This window comes from Podarcis pityusensis (genome assembly GCF_964106645.2).
Source record: "Podarcis pityusensis genome assembly, chromosome: 10".
Taxonomy (NCBI): Eukaryota; Metazoa; Chordata; class Lepidosauria; order Squamata; family Lacertidae; genus Podarcis; species Podarcis pityusensis.
In genome coordinates this window covers 25845448-25858031 of record NC_138035.1, presented here as the reverse complement: position 1 = coordinate 25858031, position 12584 = coordinate 25845448, and the positions used below count along the sequence as shown (strand labels likewise).

The following is a 12584-nucleotide window of genomic DNA, read 5'->3' as shown; positions in this document are numbered from 1 at the left end:
AAGCGGCGAAGCCCAGAGCGGCCTCGCGAGCGCAACGGCGCCACCTACAGCTCGGAGGGCGGCTAGGAAAAGCTTTTCTCCCTCGTTTGACGAAGCGGAATGTTGGAAGATCCGGGAAAGAGAAAAGCAAGCGCTTATTCACTCAGCGCAAGAGTCAAACTCACAGGATGGTCACATCACCTTGGATGGCTTTAAGGATTAGGCAAACTAATGGAGGATAAGGCTATCCATGGCTGCTAGCCAGGATGACTTTGCTCTGCCTCCATGGCTGGAAGCAGTGATACTTCTAAGTAGCAGTTACTGGAAACCCCAGGAGGGAAGAGTGCTTTTTGTGCTTAGATCCTGATTTCTGGGCTCAGCCACTGTGAGAACAGGATGCTGGACTAGATGGACCAATGGCCTGATCCAATGGGCTCTTTTTATGTTCTCCGCATTTGGGGAATCAATTCCAATTTCCGCATCCTCAATTCAGTGTTAGAGACAGGATCAGAATCACCAGAAATTGATGCTGGGGGCTTAGGACAGATCCACACAATAAATTTAAAGTACATCCATGGCATATTTAAAGCACATGACTCTGTGGTCTCTGCTGATCTTCATTCTACAGAAATCAAACCCCTGGAGTCTCTCAGTTCTCACTTTGCGGTGGCATGTAACATCTAGACTGGGCTGAGGACCAGCCCTGACTAGTGGATGAAATGATCTTCACCCTAGCTTACGTATTGTGGCTCCTACATATACAGTTATTTATTTAAACATTCATTCATCACCTTTAAAACAAGAGGATAGGTCAATTACAGTATAAAAGCAGGCCCCCACACTGCTCACTTTTACATTGACTTTCCAGTGGGCAGTTGTTAGAACTGTTCGTTATATGTGTATGGACATTGCCCCCATTATCTTTCTCTATTGCTGTCCATTTTCTTACACTTGCTTTTAATTTTGTTGTGCTTTATGTTTTTATTTGTGTAAGACACCTTAAGTTTGGCTTTTATAGAAAAGTGGGATTTAAAAGAATGACATACAGCGCTGTTTCAGAATCTGGAGTGGTGCCACAGTTGATGATATTGCAGTTGCCACTTTACCAACAGAGACAGACAGGTGGCTTTTATTTCCAGCTCACAGAACCAGTATTTCCTGTGGTTAACTGTAGAGATAAAAATATTTGAACAGGACATGGTGAACACTCCCCAATGTTCAAATAACATTATTGCTATAGATATTCTAGCAATGCAATCTGACCTGATTTTCTCCTAAATTTAGTGGCTATAGGATTGTAATCTGTAACTGCAGCACACTAGTTCTTGCACAACTAAGGGTCCACTCACACTTCCATTTGCCCCTTGCTTTCATGCTAGTTTTATGTCATTCGCTCATGCCATGCTTTTTGGTGAATTTCTCTGTCATTTTTCTAATTGCAAAAAGTGGATTTGTTCTGCCAGGGTACCAGAGTGCTTTAATTTCACAAACCTTAATTTCTATAATGCGCTCAAATCCCTCTTGCAAAATACTGACAGTCTGGGGGTGACAAGGATAGATGGCTTGCAACCTGAGACTCATAGAAATGGAATGGATCCCAAGGGTCATCTAGTCAAACACCCAGCAACGCAGGAAGAACAGCTAAAAATCCCTGACAGATGGCCATCCAACCTGAAATATACTCAGAGTCGAGTGTGAATTTCATGCTCTTTATTCAGCTCATAGTAGCAATGAATGAAACTTCTCCAAAACGTCTAGCTATATATACATTATTTACACAATGGGTCCCGTGATTGGCTAATTCCGGGCTGCTCCTGTAGGCCAATCAACTTGCGGATTCACCTCCTCCAGAAGCCTGATTGGCTGCTCCTGCAGGCCAATCAGGTCACTGATTCACTTCCACCTGGAGCTGGATTGGGTGGCTCCTGTGGACAAATCAGACTGCTGCATTCTGGATCCTATTGTTCTAGGATTCAGCTCAGTACATAACACAACCTGTTTTAAAACCTCCAATTAAGGAGAGTCCATCACCTTAAGAGGTGGTCCACCCCACTGTCAAATAGCTCTTGCCATCAGAAAGTTCTTCCTAATGTTTAGTAGGAACCTTCTTTCTTTTAATTCTTCCACTGCTTGTGAAGCAGTGGAAGCGCTGTCTGGGAGACAAGTTGAAGGCACTTGGATCTAGTTACCAAAACACAGACACTTTAATAGTATTGATACAAAGGTTACGTGCCACCCCCAATCTCTGCCAAGTGGTAGCAAGATTCCAGGCAGCTCCAGATGCTCATCCAGGTTTGTGTTGGGAAATTGAGGCACAGCATAGAATACCGTATTTTTCCATATATAACACACCCCCATGTATAAGATGACCCATTTTTTTTTGGACTGCAACAAAACATTGTGGGGGGGGGGGGTATTTGCCAAGAATTGTTGAGCTTTTTTGGGGGGGGTCATTGCTGCCAATCACTCTACAGCCTGCCCTCCAATGAAAATCACATGCATCGCCGTGGCCATTCAACGCAACAACAACCAATTGCATGCACACCTCGCCACTGCCATAAATAGCCTGCCCAATTGCCACAGCTGCAGCAAATCATCAGCAGGCCTTGGTGCAGCAACCAATCACATGCCCAGTCGCCGCTGCCAATATCCTGCTGGCTGCTGTCACCAATCACCCATCCCCCCTCTGCTATCCCTGTGTAAGACGACAAGCAATTTTTGCCTATTACGGTGGTACCTCGGGTTACAGACGCTTTAGGTTACAGACTCTGCTAACCCAGAAATAGTACCTCGGGTTAAGAACTTTGCTTCAGTGGCAGCAGGAGGCCCCATTAGCTAAAGTGGCACCTTAGGTTAAGAACAGTTTCAGTTTAAGAACAGACCTCCAGAACGAATTAAGTTCTTAACTCGAGATACCACTATATTTCTAAGGGAAAATTATCACCGGAAAAATTTGGTAGTTTCTTTAAGAAATATGGCTTACTTTACACCTATTTACCCTTGGAAGCCTTCGGTGGAGGGGGTGCAGAACATTACAGCCCAAGAGTGTCTTTTGTTGCTTGTCTTGTTTGGGTTCAAAGTAGCAGTCAGTCATGGCCCCTGACCTCTCAGTGCAGCCTCCTCCAGCCAGCACTGCATAGAATTCTCTCTTTGTTCCTCTCCTTCCTCCTAGAACACTTTGCCAAACGCAACACCTCCCCTTCTGTCTGCTCATCCCCCTTCTCCAGACCTCTTTTTTAAAATGACAACATTTTTCCTGTGTGACATCACACCGATGTTACCCTGGCAACCTCCATTTCACAGACCCAAGCATCCTCCTTTGATGGGCCATCAGCACCTTTGCCATGCTTGATGACTTCCATCCAGGTGAGACTCTGAAAAACAAGCTTAGTCTGCATTTTTACACTGCTAAACTGCCTCTCACCCAGGAGAAGACTCCAAGCACTTACTAATTTCTAGCATTTAGTAATTTCTAACATTTGTAACTTGTTAGAATTAAAGGCGCTTTTCGTCCTCCAAATTCTGGTATACCAAATCTGTAACAGTATTATTTTGGCCATATTTTGAGACCAGGACTATGTTAGTTCTTTTCTCAGAGTTCTGCATAACCAATTGCACACAGTCCCCTTGCTTCTGATTCCAAAAGCCTCCTATAAAGACAAAGGCACACATAGCAGGGGAAATCTCTCCCCCCCCCCCCCCAGCATTTCTGGCATGGAAAACACATTGCGTTTAAAAGAGTGGCGGTGCTAAATTAATTTAAACAAACGTGTAATAAGTTTGAATGCTGGCAAGCAGATGACTAGCTGCTATTTTTGAAATGCGCTAATTGTCAGAGCTTGGCAGGTGCCCCTGAGATTAAAACATTTCCCTTAAGGCACGCAAATTATCTTTTGATAGAATTACTCACACCCGTGTAGCCGACTCAAGCTGACAAAACAGAATTTGCTCTTTACTCGTATTGCTGTAGATGCTTATCATTAACTGCACCTTGAAATCGGTAAAAACAATTGGGTAATTTGAAGAGATGATAAGAAGTGAATCTTCTACGTTACAAAGTCCAGTCCATATCACTTGAGATATCATACATTTACCACTCTCTATTGCCATTTTAAGGGATGTGGGTGGCGCTGTGGTCTAAACCACTGAGCCTAGGGCTTGCCAATCGGAAGGTCAGCGGTTCGAATCCCTGCAACGGGGTGAGCTCCTGTAGCTTGGTCCCAGCTCCTGCCAACCTAGCATTCGAAAGCATGTCAAAGTGCAAGTAGATACCTCGGGTTAAGAACTTAATTTGTTCTGAAGGTCCATTCTTAACCTGAAACTGTTCTTAACCTGAGGTACCACTTTAGCTAATGGGGCCTCGCGCCGCCATCGCACGATTTCTGTTCTCATCCTGAAGCAAAGTTCTTAACTCGAGGTACTATTTCTGGCTTAGCGGAGTCTGTATCCTGAAGTGTCTGTAACCGGAAGCGTCTGTAACCCGAGGTACCACTATAAATAGGTACCGCTCTGGTGGGAAGGTAAACAGCGTTTCCGTGAGCTGCTCTGGTTTTGCCAGAAGCAGCTTAGTCATGCTGGCCACATGACCCGGAAAAACTGTCTGTGGACAAGCATCGGTTCCCTCGGCCAGTAAAGCGAGATGAGCGTCGCAACCCCAGAGTCATTCATGACTGGACTTAACTGTCAGGGTCCTTTACCTTTACCTTTTTACTGCCATTTTGGTTGGATCCGTCTGTCTTGGGAGATGATGGAAGAGTGTGCCTTTAGGGGTGAAGTCAAATAGCTGGAGAGTTACAATGCCTGCTGTGAGTGTAGACACTGATATGGGAGAGACATGTTTTGTTGCAGCTGGGGCAGATGAAGGCATCCAGTTGTGCTGATGCAGGTCTTCTTTCTGCACTCCTCCCAGTGATCATTCCTACTCTGGTCACTGCTGTGGACACACAACCTGACTGTCTCCAGGCGCTGTGACCATCTGCAAGAGATTCCCATATGGCAGGGTTAATGTTGCCAGCCTTCATGCCACATTTGCAGAAATAACTGTAACACAGAGCTGGTCTGCCAACATGCCTAGTGCCTGAAGCCAGCTCCCCAGACAACACATCCTTGGGGAACCTGCCACCTTCCACTCTGTAGACATGAGCTAGACGTCACTGAGACAGGAGTGCAAACATGCTGGGAATATGGGCTTGGGAGAACACACTTTGGTTTGAAACCCTGTCCTGCCAAGTGATGCCCAAAATCTTCCGGATGCAGTGTATTTGGAAGGTGTTGAGGCACTGCTCCCGGCAGGCATCACTCCTGGCACTTGTCATTTGACAGATCATGAGTTATGGATCCATCCATGTCTAGCATGGATGTTTTAACTCTATCGGTTAGACAATTGGCACCAACCACTACAGTCTGAGAGAATTTCAGCAATTTCAAAAAGCGTGGCTCGGGGTGTGCGAAAATGTTCCATCCATTTAGCATTGTCCCAGATCCACAGTGCAGCGTCACCCACAAATGCTGTGCCTTATTTTGTAAGCACCTGATAGTAAAGCAAATACAACGGCCCTATGACTATGCAAACAAAAACAGCAATAACTAGCAAGTTATAGGAACTCACAATCTGAATAATTGCACTGGGCTCTTGTGCTCCCAGGATGCTGAAATGGAATTACAACGTGGTGACATGATGGCACTGTAAGTTTCCACCCCCACCCCCCAAATTAATTAATTAAAAGGGGAACTCGAGAGACAGCAGGAATAAGACAAATGGTCAGAGCTATTAATAGGATATAATTCACCAGTGCGGATGTAATACTATAGAAACATCACAAAATTCCAAGAAAATTGCATGGAGGTGTGGAAGATACAGATGAAACCATTATAATTCCACCACCTTTTCTACTCGTATGGGATTATACTCATACCCATAGAATACCAGTGGTCTGGCAGTGAACCTGATCACTAAGAAGGGGATGTATCTCACTGTTGGTGCTGGCAAGGCTGTCTTCCAATGCTGCTAAGTAGCAGCAGGTGCACGGTGTACTGCTGTTCAGTCTCTGGATCAGGGCCAGTTAAGGCAGCCAAAAACATTGTAAGATTATTATTTTCAGCTATGCCAGTTGATGTTTCCAAGGGAAGTGTATTTTACACTAAACCTAAAATAAGTAAAGAATTGTTGACTGTTGTCTTTTGTTGCCAATAAAGCTTTCACGAGTGCAAGCAAATGCATCTTTATAATTTGCCAACAGCATATATACTTGCTGCTGGCTCGGCGTGCCAGCTTTTTTGTTCTGTTTTGCAGTTGTGATGCAAAACAGAGGGATGTAGCTTTTCGCTTTCAACTTCTCTTGAACTTTTTAATTAAGGAGAAATAAGTAGTTGGGAAAAGGTACTGAAAGTTACAGAAGCAGGAAGAAGCCAGAGTGGAAACAATATTCTCATTTCTGCATTTTTATTCTAGCACTCTGACTTTTCAGAACGTATTTATCATTTTGGGTTGTTTGCTTTCTTTTTTGAGTTGAAAATTGAAAAAGCTGAAAAAACAAAAAAAGGTAAAGGACCCCTTTACGGTTAAGTCCAGTCAAAGGTGACTATGGGGTAGCAGTGCTAATCTCGTTTTCAGGCTGAGGGAGCCAGCGTTTGTCCACAGACAGCTTTCCAGGTCATGTGGCCAGCATGACTGAACCGCTTCTGGTGCAATGGGACACCATGACGGAAGCCAGAGCGCACGGAAACTCCGTTTACCTTCTCGCCGCAGCAGTACCTATTTATCTACTTGCACTGGCATGCTTTCAAACTGCTAGGTTGGCAGGAGCTGGGACAGAACAATGGGAGCTCACCCCATCACGGGGATTCGAAGCGCTGACCTTCTGATTGGTAAGCCCAAGAGGCTCAGTGGTTTAGAAAAGAGTGCACTGAAAATTTCCCAATGATTTCCCAGTGATTAAGAGATATATAAGGCTTACTGCTTTCTTTTCATCTAAGGGCCCATTCATACTGTCCTTTAATGTGGATAGTAAGCTTCCTGTAACCACCTTTAATTCTCCACTGTCCATAAGATGGTTCTCCTCCAATCACTGCCTTCCCCCAGTTTCCCCTCCCTCAATCCAGATTTTCTCATAACCAGTACTCTCCTTTTCAGAGTATCCCTGGTTGATTGAAAATGGGGAAAGTGTACCCATGAGCACAGCAGCACTTCCACTCTCATGTTCCTCAGTAACTGGTATTCAGAGAAAATAAAAAAAATCCTTCCAGTAGCACCTTTAAGACCAACTAAGTTAGTTCTTGGTATGAGCTTTCGTGTGCAAGCACACTTCTTCAGATATCTGAAGAAGTGTGCTTGCACACGAAAGCTCATACCAAGAACTAACTTAGTTGGTCTTAAAGGTGCTACTGGAAGGATTTTTTTTATTTTGACTATGGCAGACCAACACGGCTACCTATCTGTAACTGGTATTCAGAGAGTCAAAGCTTCTGATACCAGAGCAAATATAAAGCCATCATGACTATTAGCCATCACGCATTAATCCTCAATGAATTAAAGTATGGAGCATAGCTGTCAACGTTTCCCTTTTTTAAAGGGAAATTCCCTTAATCCGAATAGGATTCGTCGCAAGAAAAGGGAAAAGTTGACAGTTTGGTATGGAGCTTCTGGGGCGCCACAACTGTGACATCCAACGGAAGGGCGAGAGGCGGAGGTGGGGTGTGTGTGTTGGATTTTGGCTTTGCAGAGGGGCGCCGCTTAAATTTGAGACATCAAGGTCCGCCACTGTATAGACACGTGTGCCATTTTGTGTCTGAGGGGAACATGCCTAACTACATCCCCAATCTTCCCTGACCGCTGGCCATGCTGGAGGAGGGCGTCCGGTTGCCCCTAGACCTGCTTTCAGATATGCTGCCTGCTTGCAATCCCACCCACCCACCCGTGCACTCTTCCCTCCAACTAGTTATATAATATGAGGCGGCTCCTCCTCCAAGGCGCGCGTCGCGTGCCAGGAACGTGTGAACGAAGGAACCCGTGTCTTTCCAGGGTAGGTCCATTCCGGGCCCATCGGCGCTTCCCGGTGCTCCGAGGCGGGCTGCTCCGGCCTGCGCGGAGCAGGGTTCCCTGGAGCTCCCGCGGCCCCCGCCGTGGAGGCGCTGAGGAGTTTTCCGAGCGCCGGCGACGCCCGGCCACATCAGCGCCCGCCTGCCTGCGCGCCCGCCCCCCTCCCTGCTCTCCCCCGGCCTCTGCCGCGCGTGCTCAGTGGGGCGGCGGAGGCGGCGCCGCTTCTTCTACCCCGAGGAGCTGCTTCTGCCTCCTCGGCGGCCGCGGGCAAGTTCCTTCCTGTGCGCGAGGAGCGGGCGGCGGCGAGGATGGAGGCGAGCGGCGGAGGAGGCGGCTGCTGCTGCCGGGGGTGGCTGGCTCCCCTCCCTGGTTCGCCCTTGCCCAGGTAGGAGAGCGGGTGGCCCGAGGGTGGGGAAGGAGATGCGGAGGCAGGGCAGGAAAGGCGCCGCCGCCGTCGCCGCCTCCTCCACCCCCGGAGATGGAGGGAAGGGAATCCCCGCGGGGAAGTGAACGAAGAACGGCATCTGCCTCCGAGGCAGCCCCGGGCCCGGCTGGCAGGCTGGCTGTTCCTTCCTCCCCAGCCTGACTTTCTCTCCCCCGCCTTGTTAAATCATTATGGCTAAATTGGACTAGCATTTCCTCATCCCGAGCATCCCTCTATGTCCCTCCCCTCCGCCCCTTTCCACTCTCCTGAGAAATTTTTAATACTATTGCGTCCTCTTCATATACTGGTTTTATTTCTGTTTCTAGCCCCAGGGTTTGGGGTGGAATAAGCTGGGCAGAAAAGGCAAAGTCTTTTAAGTGCCCCCCCCCCCCGGGGTGCTACAAAAATAGGTCACCACCTAAATGTTAAGATTATTGCATCTGCTGATGTTACCAAGGCGCTGGGCGTTTCTCCTTTCTAGTTTCGTGTTTGGTTTTGCTGTCATTTGCAGTTCAGTTGTACCGCTTCAGTTTGTGAATGCTAATGACGTTAAGGCAAAGTGGATGGCTGTGCATAACTATAAATGTAGTTGGTCTTTAAGGTGCTACAGGAAGGAATTTTTTTATTATAAATGTAGGATCTGCCTTGGTAATTTCACCCAGAAGTTGCTGCAGAAGGCAGAGTTCAAGGATGCAAAGTGAAAATTAGGGTCATTCAGAAAGTATTACTTGCAATCCCGGACTGTCTAGAAAGTTCAACCTATATATTTAAATAGAATTTAAACAAACAACAACATGACTATTTATAGAGACACCAATGCTTTGAAAAATAAATGAGAATCAGAGAAGAAATAGTTGGCTGTTGTTAGTATAAAACGGTAGCTATCCAAGAGTTCCATAGAGTAAACAGTGCCATATGGAGTAAGCATTAAAAACAGCCAAAACAAATACAACGACGATATCCCATCAATATTTGTTTGCAGTTATTACTTGGTGCCCCAGTTCTGTGCCAAGCTAACTTCGTAGTACACCTTGTGTGTGTGGACCTGTTTGATGTGTCAGTAAATGTGAATCCAGGATACCAACCTCAAATAGACTGGAAAGCAGATGCCTATAATTTTTTAGCCAGGTAAATTTCACCTGAATTTGACACCAAACTAACCAATTCCTCCATATACATAGGAATTTGAAAAAACAATTCACCTCATTCAGCAGCTTTGGTATGCTGTCTTTTGTTAATCATTAGATAATGGGTGGCAGAGAAAAACAGGGGAGCTTTCAAGCTGAGCTTATTTTTGAAGAGCTTCTGTTTAAATTAAGCACCCACATAAACTGTTCCCAAGAGAGCTTGTGAATGTATGTTGTATTTTTGTGCAGTTGGGAATAGTGCTGGTTTTTTTGTCAAAGCTAAGCAGCATGCTTAGGAATCTTGCTAAGTTCACAATTTATTTTGAGCAGAAGGGGTTCACAAATGCTTAAATCTTAACAAAGTATGATTTAACTGAGTTTTCAGTTCTGTAGATAGTGGTTAAGCTAGCCCTGTAACTGTTTGCACTACCCTGCATGTCTATTACAGTATTTGGCAGATAATCAAACTTACAAAACCAGGATGCTACTGTATCCATTGTCACTACAACATATTCATTGTTGCACTTGAGTAAGGTTAATATGAATAAAAACTTAAAATAAAAACTTTACATATTTTTTTCTGGTTTATCTAAATCCGAAAATATGTTTACTTTTCATTATTTTGGACAGGTAATTTTTACGATATACTGATACATTTCGTCCCTGCTTTGCTGTAAAGTCTGTAAAAGATAATAACCTGTTTAAGACAGTATTTCAAACTGAGTTTGAACATGAGTTGCTTGCTTTTGGTGGCTTCTGGTTGTGACAGGTGACTTATGTACTATGAGATATCAGACAGTAAGAGCAAACTACAAGCGTGCATTAATTACTTGTGCTATGCCAATTTGTCATATCTACCTTTTATCAGTAACTTTGTACCTGCAACGAAAGGTTGCAATGTGTGTGGCATGATCCTATTCAGGATTCCAGGCAGACAGGCATTCCCTCTTGCATTCCTCCCCAGTTTCCATTTTCTTCTTTTCAACACTCAGCTATCATTACATGTCGGCCGAGTATACTCACTTATCATTAACCACTTTGGGGCCTCCCCATCTCCCTGCTTTGCCCCCCCCCCCCGCAAAGTGATATTTATACTTCTGCAAGCATTGTGGTTCCCCAAGCCTGCTGACAACTTCCCTCTTATGAGATGATAGTACTGTTTTGACTTGTATAATGATAGGCACCTGGAGAATGAGTTCTCTACTAACAAGATGTCACGGTTTCATTTCCACATAATTTCCACAAGTATATACAGACAAGAAGGTCTGCTTGATTCCTATCTACATATGCATCTCAACTAGTGTTCAGATTTTTGAGCTCAATCTGAGGTCATATCATTTGGACTAACATTGGAAACGTGCAGACTTGTACTCGGTCAGGGTTGACATAGTTCATTTTTGTTTCAAAACAATTGGGGTGGGGGGGAGGAGAACAACAACCTATAGTACCTATAAAGGAAATTGCAGAGCTTGTAAATGTGCAGAATGGGGCATTCCAAATTATCAATGGACTTGTTGTTGTTGTTGTTTAGTCGTGTCCGACTCTTCGTGACCCCATGGACCAGAGCACGCCAGGCACTCCTGTCTTCCACTGCCTCCCGCAGTTTGGTCAAACTCATCGTAGCTTCGAGAACACTGTCCAACCATCTCGTCCTCTGTCGTCCCCTTCTCCTTGTGCCCTCCATCTTTCCCAACATCAGGGTCTTTTCCAGGGAGTCTTCTCATGAGGTGGCCAAAGTATTGGAGCCTCAGCTTCACGATCAGTCCTTCCAGTGAGCACTCAGGGCTGATTTCCTTCAGAATGGAGAGGTTTGATCTTCTTGCAGTCCATGGGACTCTTAGGAGTCTCCTCCAGCACCATAATTCAAAAGCATCAATTCTTTGTTGATCAGCCTTCTTTATGGTCCAGCTCTCACTTCCATACATCACTACTGGGAAAACCATAGCTTTAACTATACACACCTTTGTTGGCAAGGTGATGAGCGCCTCTATTATAGGAAGCTGCCCTACACTGAGTCAAACCATTGGTCCATCTAGCCCCATATCATCTACATTGACTGGTCGCAACTGTACAGTGCTTGGGGCAAGAGTCCCAGCCCCAGCTGGAGATGCCCAGGATTGAACATGGGACTTTATGCATGCATACAAGCAAGGCGGATACTCTATGTCTTGTTAGTATAGAGCAGGAGCACATTGTGGACTTCCTGCTTGTGGACTTCCTGTACGTATCTGGCTGGGCTTTGTGAGAACAGAATGCTACCAGATAGACCTTTGGTCTGATCTCCTTCGCTAATGTTGTTATAGTTAATGCTATTCCATTGATGATGATTTACTGTGGACACCCTCTGACTGAACTTCCCACACAGTTATGCTTCTCAAGTCCCTTTGAAGTCAATACAAGTTAGGAGTATGGATACAGGATTTTTAGTAACTGACTGAATTCAGACATTAGGCAAAATCTGTTAATCATTATTAAATGTGTATACTGCCCTTCATGCAAAGATCACAGGGCAGTTCACAACATAAAAATACAAAATGAGAACACAAAATACATCACGGAAAACCAAAAACAAACCAGTAACCCTCATCACACAAGCACATTTAAAAGGCCATAGAGTGTTAATCAGCCAAAGGCCTGGTTTTAGTTATGCCAACTTTGGTTTGGCGTGCTGTCTGAATTTGCAAACCATAGTTCCACCTGCTGCTCTGTACTCTCTTGATTGATGTTATTTGCAAATAAGAAGAAGGCTGGGGGGCAGGGGAGATAGCTCAGCAGAGAGGAAATGAAAATATTGTGCACTTGGAAGTTCTAAACCAGGGGTCAGCAAACCTTATTAGCAGGGGGCCGGTCCACTGTCCCTCAGACCTTGTGGGGGGGGGCAGACTATATTTTTGGGGGAAAATGAACAAATTCCTATGCCCCACAAATAACCCAGAGATGTATTTTAAATAAAAGGACACATTCTACTCAGGTAAGAACACACTGATTCCTGGACCATCTGTGGCGATTGGGCTGG

The 12584-nt window shown here is 45.3% G+C and overlaps 1 protein-coding gene across 1 annotated transcript in view; it reads left to right on the top strand.

Moving 5' to 3' along the window:
* Window positions 1–8223: 8223 nt before the first annotated feature.
* Window positions 8224–12584, top strand: part of SLC41A2 (solute carrier family 41 member 2) — a 41960-nt gene continuing 37599 nt past the window's right edge. The window contains exon 1 of the mRNA XM_080971723.1: window positions 8224–8402. The gene's annotated coding sequence lies outside the window, so the exon portion shown is untranslated. The remainder of the gene's footprint in view (window positions 8403–12584) is intronic.